Source organism: Pongo abelii, chromosome 1 (genome assembly GCF_028885655.2).
Source record: "Pongo abelii isolate AG06213 chromosome 1, NHGRI_mPonAbe1-v2.0_pri, whole genome shotgun sequence".
NCBI classification, from domain to species: Eukaryota; Metazoa; Chordata; class Mammalia; order Primates; family Hominidae; genus Pongo; species Pongo abelii.
Window position 1 is genome coordinate 142083299 of NC_071985.2, and position 14388 is coordinate 142097686.

Below are 14388 nucleotides of genomic sequence, written 5' to 3' on the forward strand. Positions count from 1 at the left end.
ATATAGTCTGGATTTAAATGATGCTGTTTTAATTATCTATATTTTACTCATGTATTTTCTTTCTTTCTTTTTTTTTTTGAGATGGAGTCTCACTCTGTTGCCCAGGCTGGAGTGCAGTGGCACAATCTCGGCTCACTGCAATCTCTGCCTCCTGGGTTCAAGCAATTCACCTCCCTCAGCCTCCCAAGTACCTGGGATTACAGGTGCCCGCCACAGTGCGTGGCTAATTTTTGTATTTTTTAGTAGAGGTGGAGTTTCGCCATGTTGGCAAAGCTGGTCTTGAACTCCTGACCTCAGGTGATCCACCCGCCTCGGCCTCCCAAAGTGCTAGGATCACAGGCACGAGCCACTGTGTCTGGCCTACTCATCTATTTTCTATATAATTTGTCAGATTCTATGAAAGATAGTTTAGGATCTCAGTGTGATTGTTATTGTATGTTTCTGCTAAACCTCAGTTTATTTTTTAACCTTGTTTTTAAGTATATAGAGGTTCGTTGCTGTTATATCTACTTGGTAGATTGTTCAGTTTTTCAAATACAAAAAAAAAGGAGGGATATCTTTTTTCCTTCTTTCCTAATGTCAGCTTATTTTGGACGTAGAGCTAGATTTTCTTATTATTTCACCCAAGTTAAGATGAGTAGGTAAATATAACGATTCATATTTTTGTGCATATGTTTACACTTACTCATCATATTATGGTTTCTATGTATTGTGCTTTCTTAATGATTCTTTCCTTTTCCAACTTTTATTGGGTTGATTGAGGAGTTTTTGGTTAATTTTTATGCATATATTTGTATAGAATAATAGAGGACAGAGAGAAATACCTCTTTTCTTAGATAATACATGTAGTTTTCTAGATTTTTTTTAAAAAATTGTTTTTAATCCATCTGGAATTTACTTTTGCTTTTACAGTATTATATAGGAGTCCATTTCTTATACCAAAAATGGATATCAACACCACTTATTAAACAGTTTTTCTTTGTCTAACAGAATTGAACAACTTTGTCACATATCAAATTCTTGTGTAACCTAGGATCTGCATCTGGAATCTCTATTCTGTTCAACTGTTCTTTTTATCTTTTTCTTAATCAATACCATATTTATTTGATTGCAGAGTTACTACTATATTCTAATAATGGCAGAACAAGTTCCCTGTCCTTCTTTAGAATATACTTACCTCCTTCACTGCTGTCACAGTGAGATCTTCAGAATGATTTTGCTACCCTTCTCTTCTAAATTTTGCGTCCTTATTGTCATAATCCTAAGAAATCTATCCTTCCCCAATTAAATTTAAATTTACATGAGTAACCAGTGTTTCCTTTTCTCTAATTCCATCTTGAGGCCTCTTTTCTAGTTACTTTTCTTTTGCCCTGAAAGATGAATAATTAATTGACCAGGTAAAGGATCACTGGAGGCAGTCCATTCTCTCAGGGTGGATAGATGCTGTTTATCTCAGGGTGGATAGACTGGCTATTTTCATTGCCTCTTTCCTTATAAGTAACTTGTTCTTTCTGCCTGGATGTTTATAAGGTCTTCTGTTTAGAGTTCAGGAACTTTACCAACCATGTCTAAATGTACAGCTTGGGACTTAGTGAGTAGATTTCAGTCTTTCTCTAACTCAGGTAAAATTTTCTACTGTTACCTGCTGAATAATTTTATTTTTTTCATTTATTCCTTTGTCTCCTTCTAGAACTCCCATTGTATGTTAGATTTCTTTGATCTATTCTTTAAATCTTTTTCCTCACGGTTTCCATTTACATATGCTTGCTTTGTACTTTGAGATATTTCTTGTGCTTAGTGACCATCCTCCTTTTAAAACTATCATTTAAATTTTTTTTGTTGTTTTTTTTAAGAGACAGGGTATCGCTCTGTCACCCAGGCTGGAGTGCAGTGGCAGGATCATAGCTCACTGCAGCCTTGAACTCCTGGGCCCAAGTGATCCTCCCACCTCTGCCTCCCAAGTAACGTGGATCAAACCACCATGCATAGCCCTCATTTAAAAATCTATTTAAAAAACAATGTTACTAAACTTTTGGAAGTTGTGTGTGTATGTGTATGTGCTGCACGTGAATCACCTTAAGTGCTCTTATTTTTATTCATGTTTTCATCTTTCTTCTGTAGCATTCCTGTTTTACTAAAGGTGTATTCTGATTACTCTGCTCATTTTCCTCTTATTGCTGGGCCTCCTTAAATGGATTATTTTTCTTTTTCAGCTCATTGAATTCTGGTCCGTTTGTTGTGGTGTCCTACATGTTAGTAATCCACCAAGCAGTAGATAGTGAAGTGGCAGTTCTTGCTGAAGTACCTGAAGGATGTGTCTGGTCCCTTATCACCCTGAGCTCTCTGGGAGATAATCTCTGGGTCTCAAGATAAGGGGGACTCAGTCCACTTATTCTTTCAAAAACACATAGTACACTTACTTGTGGGCCAGAATTGACCTTCTTCCCTGGAGCCTACATATTCCTGATATTCAGTCTCTCCCAAGGTGCATCTTCTGGTCCTCCACACTGAGCTTCCAACACTTGAAGAAGAAAGTTGCATATTGGTTCTCTTTTCTCTAATAGGACCCCAGCAGAGCCCCAAGTCTCATACACATGTACACCAGCTACTACAAGTCCCAGTCACCATCTGGCTTAGGAGAAGAGTAGAGGAAAGGGAACCTGTATTGAAATCACCCATGCATTTTATCTTTTTTCTCCAGCAACACAAGAACTTTAGTATGCTTTACTTCCCTCACATTCAGCAACCTTTTTTTCCTTTTGATCACTTGAAATTTGGCTTCCATATTGTTTTTTAATTTATTAATTTTAAGTCTTGACCCTTTATTACTTAATATTCTGTGTGAAGAAATGGGAAAAATGCATAAAGCATTTCTGCTGCATACTGAAGTGTAGTGGTTGCCTCAAAGAAAATTATATGCAGTTGGAGTTCCAAGCTGAACTAGTTACTATTTTTATGGAACATTTTTGCAGATTGTGGTAAAATTGATATAACAGACCATTTTAAAGTAAAAAATCTAGTGACATTTAGTGCATTCACACTGTTGTCCAACAGCCACCTCTACCTAGTTCAAAAATGTTTTCATTACCCCAAGAAGAAACCCTGTACATAGGAAGCACTTGCTCCCCATTTTCCCTTACCCCCAACCACTGGCAACCACCAGTCTACATTTTGTCTCAATGGGTTTACCTATTGTACTTCCATATTATTTTTTAATCAGTATTTTGTAATTTAATTCTTAAGTTCACCTTCCGTGGTTTTTTATACGTTTTACTCTTAGAATAGTTAGAATACAACCTCAAGGAGCTTTTTTCACAAAGGGCTGTAACCTTATGGGTGGTATGCTCTCTGAATCTTTGTACATCTGAAAATGTACTTCCAGTTTGTCTGAGGGTAGAATAGATTTTCCCCTAGGCCTCTGAAGATTGTTCCATTGTCTTATATCTAGTATTGTGGATAGTCTGGTGCCAATCTGGTCTAATTTCTTTGTCAATCTCCTACCCTCCCCCATGAAAGTTGTAAGATTATCTTTTTATCCTTAATGTTCTGAAAGTTCACCAAGATGTGTCTTTATTTTTCCTTCATCTTGATCAATACTTTGTAGGCATTCTCAATTTGAGGACCAATGTCTGTTTTCAGTTCTGGGATACTTATTTTTATCATTTCTTGTTTCCCTTAATTATTTCTGTTCTGTCCTTGTGGCACTTCTTTCCGGGTGTATATTAGGACTTATAAATCTATCCTCCATGTCTCTCTTAGTTTTTTATTGCGCTGTCCTGTGGGAGAATTCCTTAGCTCAGTCTTCCAACACAGGTTGACTTTAAAGCTCTGTGCATTCTGCTAATCAGCTATCTGATGAGTTGTTTTGGGGTTTGATATTTTGGTTTGTTTGTTTATTGGCACTCAGCACTTTCTATATCTAAGATCTTTAATTGTTCTTCTTAAGGATCCATTTTGTTTTGTGGATATGATTTCCTCTTGGCCCTCAGCAATTATATATGTTTTTAACTCTCTTTACACTATTGAATGTTTTCTTGGGGTTAGGTTTTCCTCACATAGTTGGTGATTCGTGCTTGTTTGCTCATCTTATGTTTTAGGTTCCTTGCTAGCCTTTCTGCAAATGTTATATTAATTCAGCCTGTTTCTGGTGATTGTAGAGAGAGAGTACAACATATAAATACTGAGTTTTCTAGAAATGCAGGCTGTTTCTGTTTTTGGTATTGTAGAGCAATGTCATAGCCTTGCCATGTCTGAACTAAGAGAACCCCAGCCTCCAGAGCCCTTACCACCTGTTGTAGCAATCTTCCCATGTATCGTTTGGGTTAATTTCCTCATTTTATTAGATTTCCTTTGCCTTCTGTTTCTTCAGTTATACAATTTTTTATTAACCAAAGTATGCTATTTTTCCCCCAACCCTGTTACAGATTTAAATTTTTTCTTTATGTCAATTTTTAGGGATTAGAGGATTCTGCAGTATAGTCTCTTTTTTTGATTGATTGAAGAATTGTTCATGTAAATATGAGTGATACATTATTTCCCTAAACTACTGTAAAGTCAAGTCTAAGGCATGGTAGTTATGCTTCAAAAGTGTTCTTTTTTAGCTGCCTCAAATCCTCTATTTTTTTTTCTGTGCCTAACTTTTTTAAGTCCTTTCAGATTATTGCAACAATGCTGTCTTTCTACTCTCTACAACCACTGGATATATATTTTTTATGAGATACGTAGAAAAAGATAAGGAGGAAAAGTATTTTTGTAATATGTTAACCTAAAACATAAAGTGATTTAAATGAACACATTTTTTACCCTGTGATTTAAGTTGTATATTCTGCATTCTGCTTTTTTTGTTTTTAGAAGGTGACGTTTACTGCTATTCATTTCTCTTTGATTAAGGTGGTAACCAAGCTGCTAATTTGGAATACTTGTTATGGTACTATTTCAGAACTAAAACATTACTTACCAAAGGTGAATGATATCATGTGAACATGGTTTTTGCAGACCCTCCTAATATTTTGTATAATATGTTTAAGTCTATACATCATAGATCATAGCTTCATGGGCCCTCTTCTCACTTAGGAGGCCAATACAATGAAGACTTAGGGCCATTCACTAGGAAGATGGAACTTACATTCTCTCATGTATAACGTTAAAGGTCTGTTATCTCTGTTAGACATCTGTTAGTGTCATATTTTCTCTTCTGATAGGGCAGGCAAATGCCCTTGTCCTTTCCCTTCTACCTCCCTCCCGCTTTCCCTCCCTTCCTTTTTTCTTTCTTTTTTTTTTTCGGCAAGGTCTCACTCTGTCATCCAGGTTGGAGTGCTGGTCATAGCTGACTGCAGCCTCGAACTCCTAAGCTCAAGTGATGCTCCCACCTCGGCCTCCGGAGTAGCTGGGCCTACAGCCATGTGCCACCACTCCTGGCTAATTTTTAAATTTTTTTTAGAGACAGGGTCTCACCATGTTGCCCAGGCTGATCTCAAACTCCTGGCCTCAAGCAATCCTCCTTCCTCAGCCCTCCAAAGTGCTGGGATTATAGGCATGAACCATCACCCCAGCCCCTTTCTCTCTAAGACTAGAGCTAATGTGGCTATTTGAATTGGTGTTTGGGAATGTTAGTATACAGTCTGCTGTGTGGTGTTGGGCCCACACAGTTTAAAAGGAAATCACTTTCTTACACAGTTACTGTTAAAACCAAAGGGTTCTAAATGGTAATGCTGACACAACAGTAAATTTAATTTAATTCATACGAGAGGGAGGAAAGTTCTGATAGTATTTATTCTTCATTGTTATTTTTAAACTCTTCTTCCTCTTCTTTAAACATCCTCAGCTTTGAAGCTCATGCTTTCAGGCTATACCACTGACAACTCCCCAGTATACCAAAGCCTTGAACATTTTTAGCTCCCGGTTACTCTCTACAACACTACCCCATTCTAAATCTTGAGATTTTATCGTCCAAGAGAAAGTGACATTAAAGCAAGTTACCAAAGAAGGTGATGTAATTAGCAGTATAATTATCTTGGGGAAAAGTATTGGGCTCTAGGAAGGATAAGTGCAAAGGAGCATGGTTGGTGTTCTGAAGGAACCGGAAGAAGGCCACCGTGGTTGGAGAGAAACAAGTGGAAAAGTGGGAGATAGAGAAGTAGTTTGGAGCTGGTCATGTAGGGCCTCTGTGTCATAGTAAGAAATGTAAGATCATAGGATGTCTCTAACAGACTTAGCCTTCACCGTTTCTTGGCCTCATATTCTCATCATGATGCTCTAAACCTTGTCTGTCTTCATGAAACTGCAGCCTATTTTTTCTCAGTTTCGATATTCCTACTCTCTGAACTACCACTTCTTATCCTTCTGATTTTACTCTCTCTTAAACCTTGACTCCAGTAATTCTTCAGCCTCACCAGGGCCTAACAGTCCATTGATGTTAACCACCTTTTCACTGACTCTCAGCTGCCATCTACCCCCTCCATGTTTTTACCCAAATTATATTCGTCGGTCTGTCATCAAGATTCACTCTCTTATAATCACTCTTCCCTTGTCTGTCTCACTTTCTGCGCTCTCTTGGCAAAATCCCAACCCCAGTTAAACCATTCTCCACACTTATTTTCCTCCATCTTAAAACAAAAAACCTTTTTTTTGACCCCTGCCTTCTCCAGCTATCAGTCATTTCTGTTTTTCCTTTTAAAGCAAAACTTCTTGCCATAACCAGATAACATTATGATATAGTGATAAAATTTATAATTATAGATAATATAAATTGAGCACTTGCTATGTGTCAGACATCATTCTAAATATTTTACATATATTAATCTTTATTCTCACAGCAGTACAGTGAAGTAGAAAATAGCATTTTTACAATGAGAAAAATGAGGCATAAAGACCAACTTTCTCAGTAACTGATCAATAGTAAGCGAAATTAAAAATCCAGGTGGTCTGGCATCAGACCGTATGCCCTTTGCTATTAGGATCTCAAGCAAAATGTGTTTTAAATGTCAGTTCTCCTGCAGGCAGCTAGCAGTACACTCCAGTTCCCAAGAGCGAGTATACCCTACTCCAGTCCTCATTCCTCATGAGGAGCAGGGCTAATAGGTCCTGGCTGTTGGGCATTGTGTTTGTTATAAGGTGGAGTTTTTCATGTTATCAGAAAGTTAAAAGTGATTGCTTCTAGGCTGAGCATTCTTTCTCTCTTGTAACCTTAGTGCTTTCTGGTTTCTTTATGCTTTGCATTTCTCGCTTACATCTCATGTAAGTTCAGCTCAACACTGCCTCTCTCCGATAAAAGCATAAACTCTACCTCATCCTATCCCTACCACATCGTAGGCCAAACAAGAACCAGAGTGGGGTCCCAGGAAAAGAAGTTATAGAGAAGACTCTTCACCCTGATCTCTAGTCCAGAAAGAAAGAATCCTGGAGCTAAATCAGATTGGTAACCAACAAGACTTCTTTGTCTGAATTGCTGCTTCTGCAATTGCTACTTTGCAATCTGTGGTGGCAATAGGTGGTAGATATTTGTTTTTTAAATCAGGCACCTGTGCTTTCTATCAAAGGGTTACCCCCTACCAATGACATAATTTTAAAAACCCTTCAATTGGAGTTGTTTTCTGTAGACCTTAATCTGATATATCCCTAGGGAACTTCTTTCTTAAATAATTGCCTGTAATCCATTATTTATTTGTCACTCCTTTCTTGTACTTATCTTATATTCTTTGTTATATTTATCCTTTGGGAGCGGAAGAAATTCAGTTAAACATTTAGCATGTATGTTTTGTAACTATTGATTTAGAAAATTTTAAACAGTAAATCCTCAAAATCAATTTTTAAGAGCAAGGAAAAATCAGAATAACATTGGGTGACCTCTCCCACATTGTCATTGGCAGACACAGCAGACATGCCTCTTCCTAAACAGTCACTGGCAAGGGATTACTATGATTGTCTTAACCCTTTTCTGCGTCAAATTGTAGAGTTTATCACCATACCTAGAGAGGAGTTGTTAGTATTTGTTATTTATTGGTTTTTGTTTGATTGATTTTTTTGTTGTTCATTCTTAAAGTCTTGTCAAAGATAGTTTAAAATTCCTATTATAAAGAGCAGACAAGTTTTTTTCAGCCATATTGTTATCCCCCTTACCCCATTACAGTTCTACCTTTCTGAACCCCTACTTGTCTTAATTACATTCCAGTACCAAAAATGTTGAAATGTTATTAGTTTACACTGAAAGGTCCAATCTCTACAAAAGGAACTGATGTTAATATGAAAGTACTAAAATAATAATTAAAAAAAGAATTGACGTACAAAATTACCATGATGGAATGAAAATCCAACCATTTCCCAAGTGATTACTTTCCATTGTGGAGGTTTTATTTCTTAAAAAAAGATAAAGCTGAGTGATTTTGTCAAACTGGCCTAAACTTAATGAACAAACCCCACTGGTTCTTTAGGAGTGATATCTGAAACATTTATCTGTTTGGTTCTAAAGAAAATATATAACTTTGTTGGGGAGATTTGACTTAAGAATTGTAAATCCTATATGCTTTTAAGTGAGTTGATTCCTTTTACTAGACATGTATCCTGGGGCTTTGGCCTAACTAATTTTAGTAAATAAAGCATTTTCATATTGATAGCTTAAAGAAAATCAATATTATCAAGGATTATGAAGACCAAGATTGTAATTTAAGAATCCGTGACCCAAGGTCTTACTGTGATAAATACAGTTGTACCTGTGTTGGATAATGCCACCTCCTACTACAGGAAAGGGCTTTTTATGTCTGTAAAAGGTAAATGTTAATCTTATAACAGGTCCTTCAGGTTGATGCCAGTGGTGTGGGTGAGGACAAAAGATAAATTGAACAAGAACATGATGAGAGATTTGATAAGCTGGACAGGTCAAAGAGAATCTAATTGCTAAAAGAACATCAGAGATTCTAGAACTAGCACTAGGGGATGTTAGAAAGGAGACTTCCATGAAAGCAATTTCAGACTCAACACAGTGGATATGCTGGAAGTGCCAGCCGGGAAAAGAAAAACAAATTTTGCTTCCTATGGATGAGGGCTGAGGGAGAAGGAGGTGTTCTAGAAAACGTTCGTTAAAACTGATGAAGGCAGGAAGAAGGCTTCAGTTTTGAGAAGAGCTCTATGTGTCATTGCCACAGATTTCACACAGCTACTGTCTCTGATATTACAACATTGAGAAACACCCAAATCATAAAACCATAGTTGGCTTTTTCCTTTACTGAGTAAATATAATTTCCCCCTGACTACAGGAAGAATAAAATTATGCAAATAGAAGACCTTTTTCCATGGTTTAAAAAAGAAACAAATGAAATGTCCTACTGTGGTCAGATGATGACGACGATGATGGTAAAGGCAATGTTTAAGTGTAGTGGTTGTTAGAGCGAAGCTAGGGAGTAGTAGTGGAAAGAATACTAATCCAGGTGTCAAAACTTGATGTCTGCGCCTGGGTTTTGCCCTGCTTTATCCAATACAAGACCCTAAATTCACAATTGATTTAGTTCCTTATCACTAGAAAGACTACCGGATCTTGTTCTTCCACCTCTAAAATTATATAATTACAACAGAAAAGTAATTATATAATTACAACAGAAAAGTAAACTTACACTAATAAAATTGGTTTGAACAGTATGAAGATGATGAAAAATAGCATGTAAAAATAAGATGTTGTTTTAATTAAGTTTATGCTTTATTTTAATAGGTTTATGCAACAATGAATTTTTTCTGGAAACTATCCCTCTGACAGGGATGCAGAGTTCATTTTGGTAAACATAAAAAGCAGAACTGGTAGCACATCATATCGCCACATGGAGGCTAGCAAATTAGACATAAGCCAGACAAAATCACAAGGAGAGCCATAAATAAAAGAGAGTCTTAATGTGATTTAAATACCGTGACTGAGTTGCATTCAGTATCTGCCTGGTCACCAAGTCCAATGCGACATCATCCTCTATAGAGATGTATTCTAGCAAAAGACTTCTGCATCCACCATCTGGCCCACATCTCACTGAATGACACATAACCCAGTGGGATGCACCAAATTTGCTTAACCATGAGCACATCATCTTCTCATAACAAAAGCTAAATATGACCCTAATTTTATATTCTGTAAACTGTGTTGTGGAAATTATTATAACAACTGTCTTCTGGGTAGTCCTGTAAACATTCACTGATCTTTTTTCCTTTATTGAAGCCACAATTTTAAAAAAAATACTACAAATTTCAGTTTAAATTGAGAAGCCAGATATCTTTCAAAATGTATCCTTTATGTGGTAAAATAGAGAATAACGTTGTTTTTAGTTAAGTAAAACTAAAGTACTGTTTCTAACTAGGTAATCTGGCCTTCCAAACACGAGTTTGAGCAGAGAGTTCTAAAAATTAGAGTGTCTGTTCTCTGTCAGAACCTTCTGGGAAGAGTGTGTCAAATGAGCACTACTCAGGAGAAATTTCTAAGGTTTTAACTTAGTTTATACTTTAAACTGAGATTTCAGGCATGTTTCAAAATAAAGGCAATCACATCCTGTCTCTAAGATAGAGTCTACTGGGTGTCTTATATTCTATATTATTTTGGAAATATTTTACACTTCAGGAGCAATGATATGATTTGCCTAAATGGAAAATATTCTTTCTTTAGTACTTCTTTGGCATTTCTCAGAATGCTAAATATTTCGTTGGCTATTGGGCAAGAAGGAGATGATGATATCTCTTATTTCAAAAGCACCCTAAATATACAGAACCCTGTAAATACTAAGAAAAAATTTTGGTGGTCTATGGTACTGTTTCTGACAAAAATAGATGCTAAAGAAGGAGCATGATATGGAAGTTGGAATAAAATTAAAAATAATCATTTTCTTCACCAAGTTCTATAAAACTATGACCCTTTATTGAAATAAAATTAGAAAACCTTGCTAAGAACTGAGCTGCAATTAATACAAAGGATATATAAGCAAAATTGTTTAGACAGCAGACTCTTCTCTTTTAATTTATTTTTTGGAGACATGGGGGTCTTGCTATGTTGCCCAGGCTGGTCTCAAACTCCTGGCCTCAAGCAATCCTCCTGCCTCAGCCTCCCAACGTGTTGGGATTACAGGCATGAGCCACCACACCCAGCCTAGACAGACTCAAAAAGGAAGGAAAATAAGTCTGATAAATGAAAAGCCAAGTTCAAAATGATACGAGAATGAAAAATGTTAATAAATTTTATTGCCAATTTATTTCAGGTAAACTGTTCATTAAAAACCAGAGTGAAAATGGTGCATATGACTGGTAAGGTAAGAAGCAATACAAGATTCTGGGGAAAGCCTACTTAAGCTGGACTTCTTCAGGGCTACAGGCATTGATAACATGTCTCATACTGTGTTTCAGGAATTGACCTGAATTATTGTGGAGCAAAATGATATCGAAGAGTTGTGAGCTGAATGAAGACTGCAAAACATATTAATGCTTATTCAGATGTCTAGTCACTTGGACTTCCTACCCTGGAAAACCACTGAAACTGGTGTAGGAAAAAAGAAAACTCATTTAAAAGAGCAGTAGGCTGAGTGATGGCAGTTTTAACATTTTAAAGAACAAAGCCTATTCAGCCAGTCTCGTACTGGGCCCTAAGCTTCTGTCTTGAATGTAAGCTCCACCCAGATACAAATATGAAGGGCCATTATGTGGAAGATGGTGATCAGCTGTTCTCTATCTCCCCTGCGTTCCAAACAAATGGATATAAGCCTCAGTGTGAGGGATTTGGGCAAGGAATGAGGAACAATCTTGTAAACTGAAGTGGGTTACCGAGTGAATCTTATTCTATGGAAGTCTTAAAAACTCATTACTATCTCCCACAACATTTACTGTCTATCTGTGACATGGGTAGCCCTGTAGTAAGAAATGTGATGAGCTACACAAGAAAGAGAATCCCGAACCTGGAGAATGATCCGTACAAACATCAAATAACAAGATAGAAGCACACAAATACATAATGACACAAATAAGAGAGCAATATGTATATATCAATGTAATGACAGCATTTAACTAATTAAACTGGAAATTTTCTCAGTGCTCTTGGAATAGTAAGGGAGTCTTCATTTTTAGCTTTGTCAGTTGACACAATTTTGAAATGAGCCTGAGTCTCATTGGCATCTCTGATCTGTATACAGTTTCTGGAAGAGCCTTCTCCTGGAGAGAATTTTCAAACAAACATTTGGCATCAATAGAATGTTTTTTAATCAAACTGTCTGTTTTCTATAGAACAGCCTTTGATTTCCAGAAGAGTCAAGCTGTCTTAGAGACTGAGAACCTTAGGGCATTAGACCAGCACCAAATATATTACAGTGAAGGCTGGGATTCTGGGGAACTAGGATGCCTGACTAAGATAGAAGTACTTCTGCTGATACAGATCCAGGAAGATATTAGTGGTATTTTAGATTAAAATTTTACAAACAACCTGTTAACAACTGTACCCTCTTGTACTTTAAGAATCATAGACTCAATATCAGTAAGAATAGCATTCAGGAAGTTTAGTCTGGGCCGAGCGCAGTGGCTCACACCTATAATCCCCACACTTAGGAGGTCAAGGTGGGTGGATCATTTGAGGCCAGGAGTTTGAGACCAGCCTGGCCAACATGGCAAAACCCCGTCTCTACTTAAAAATAAAAAAATTAGCCAGGCACGGTGGCATGCACCTGTAGTCCCAGCTACTCAGGAGGCTGAGGCAAGAGAACCACTTGAACCCGGAGGCGGAGGTTGCAGCGAGCTGAGATTGAGCCACTGCAGCCTAGGTGACAGAGTGAGACTGTCTCAAAAAACAAAAAAAAATTTAGTCGGATGGAATGGTGTGTCAGTCAGTGTTTAACAACTGGTTTTCCAGGCAAGGGTTGGGGGTGGTTATGTGCACAGGTACTTAATTTGTAGCACTTGCCAATTTCTATGATGTAAATGCTCTCGCTGTGGCTGACTGCAAGCTACCAAAATGATGTCACCAGAAGCAGAGTTGGGAAGAAATGTGCACACTCACCTCTCATTGCTCCAGCACACCAGTGGTCCTATGTCAAGTATACATAGAACACCGAAGTTCAGAATCATCACTTTGACTGTCATTCAGTGACAGCTACCACTGTCATTACCAAGTAGAACTTCTCCCTCCCACATTGTCACAAACTATAAAAGTGAACCAGCCGGGCGCGGTGGCTCATGCCTGTAAATCCCAGCACTTTGGGAGGCCAAGGCAGGCGGATCATCTGAGGTCGGGAGTTCGAGACCAGCCTGACCAACATGGAGAAATCCTGTCTCTACTAAAAATACAAAATTAGCCAGGCATGGTGGTGCATGCCTGTAATTCCAGCTACAGGGGAGGCTGAGGCAGGAGAATCACTTGAACCTGGGAGGCAGAGGTGGCCATGAGCCAGGATCACGCCATTGCACTCCAGCCTGGGCAAACCAAACACAGGACTTCTCAGAGCTATGTTTTTTAAATCACAGAGACTAATATTTAGCAAAAAGATTCCCCCGTGATACTGCTCTTTGTAGTGTATCACCCAGGCCTTTAAATGTTCTGGTTGCTATAAACAGAAAAATCAGTTTACCAGTCAGCAGAAGAACTGATTCTTAGGAGCACTAAGCCCAACCTTCAAAGTAAAATAATTTGGATGTTCTATTTTGGATTTTAGTATTTAGGTATTTAAAAACTCAACACATTGGGAAATACTACTTACCATTGGATAAAAGCCCAACTAGAAACATTTGACAGCCATTCCAAGATATTATTTATTTGCCAATTTTTTGAAAGAGTAGAACTTTCAGTTAACATGTCAGTTTATGGCCCACCTCCTATCTTCATTCTTGGACCTGCATGTATCTCTGTGACTCCAGGAAATGTATCTCTCATATCGTCAGTCTTGATGTAAAGGAAACAAAAGGCATTAACTTCTCCAGTACCTGAATGCCCAAATGGGTGGTGTTCCTGCCTAGAAATCAAATACTGGGTAAGAACTGGAACCTCTAGTTGCCTTCACATTTACTTATGAATTTCTGCTTTCTGTATTTAAAAGACAAACCATTTGGGAATTGCAAAAACTTCCCCTAAACCTTAGGAGAGAAAGCAATGGATTATTAGGACATAGTCACTCCCATCATGAGATGGCTAATATTCATACAAAACTAATAATGGTGTTCATAATAATATTATACCTTCATCCCCATTAACAGTGAACTTGCACATGTTTACTCATTCATCTTCACAATAGTCCTCAGAGATGTCATTTTACAAATCAGGAAAGGCTCAGGAGAGCTAAAATCACCTCTTCAATGTCAAGTAACACATGTTGAATTTTGAATATTCATCTGATTACTAAATATCTGTTTCCCTCTCACTACACAATGCCGAATAACACTGGTAACATTGTT

General features: G+C 37.5%; 1 long non-coding RNA gene across 1 annotated transcript; it reads left to right on the forward strand.

Annotated features, from left to right (window-relative positions):
* LOC134762155 (uncharacterized) lies at nt 1–12047 on the forward strand. The gene is made up of 2 exons (XR_010141862.1): nt 1–11270; nt 11365–12047. It is a non-coding gene; the product is annotated as an uncharacterized LOC134762155 (long non-coding RNA).
* The last annotated feature ends 2341 nt before the right edge of the window (nt 12048–14388 follow it).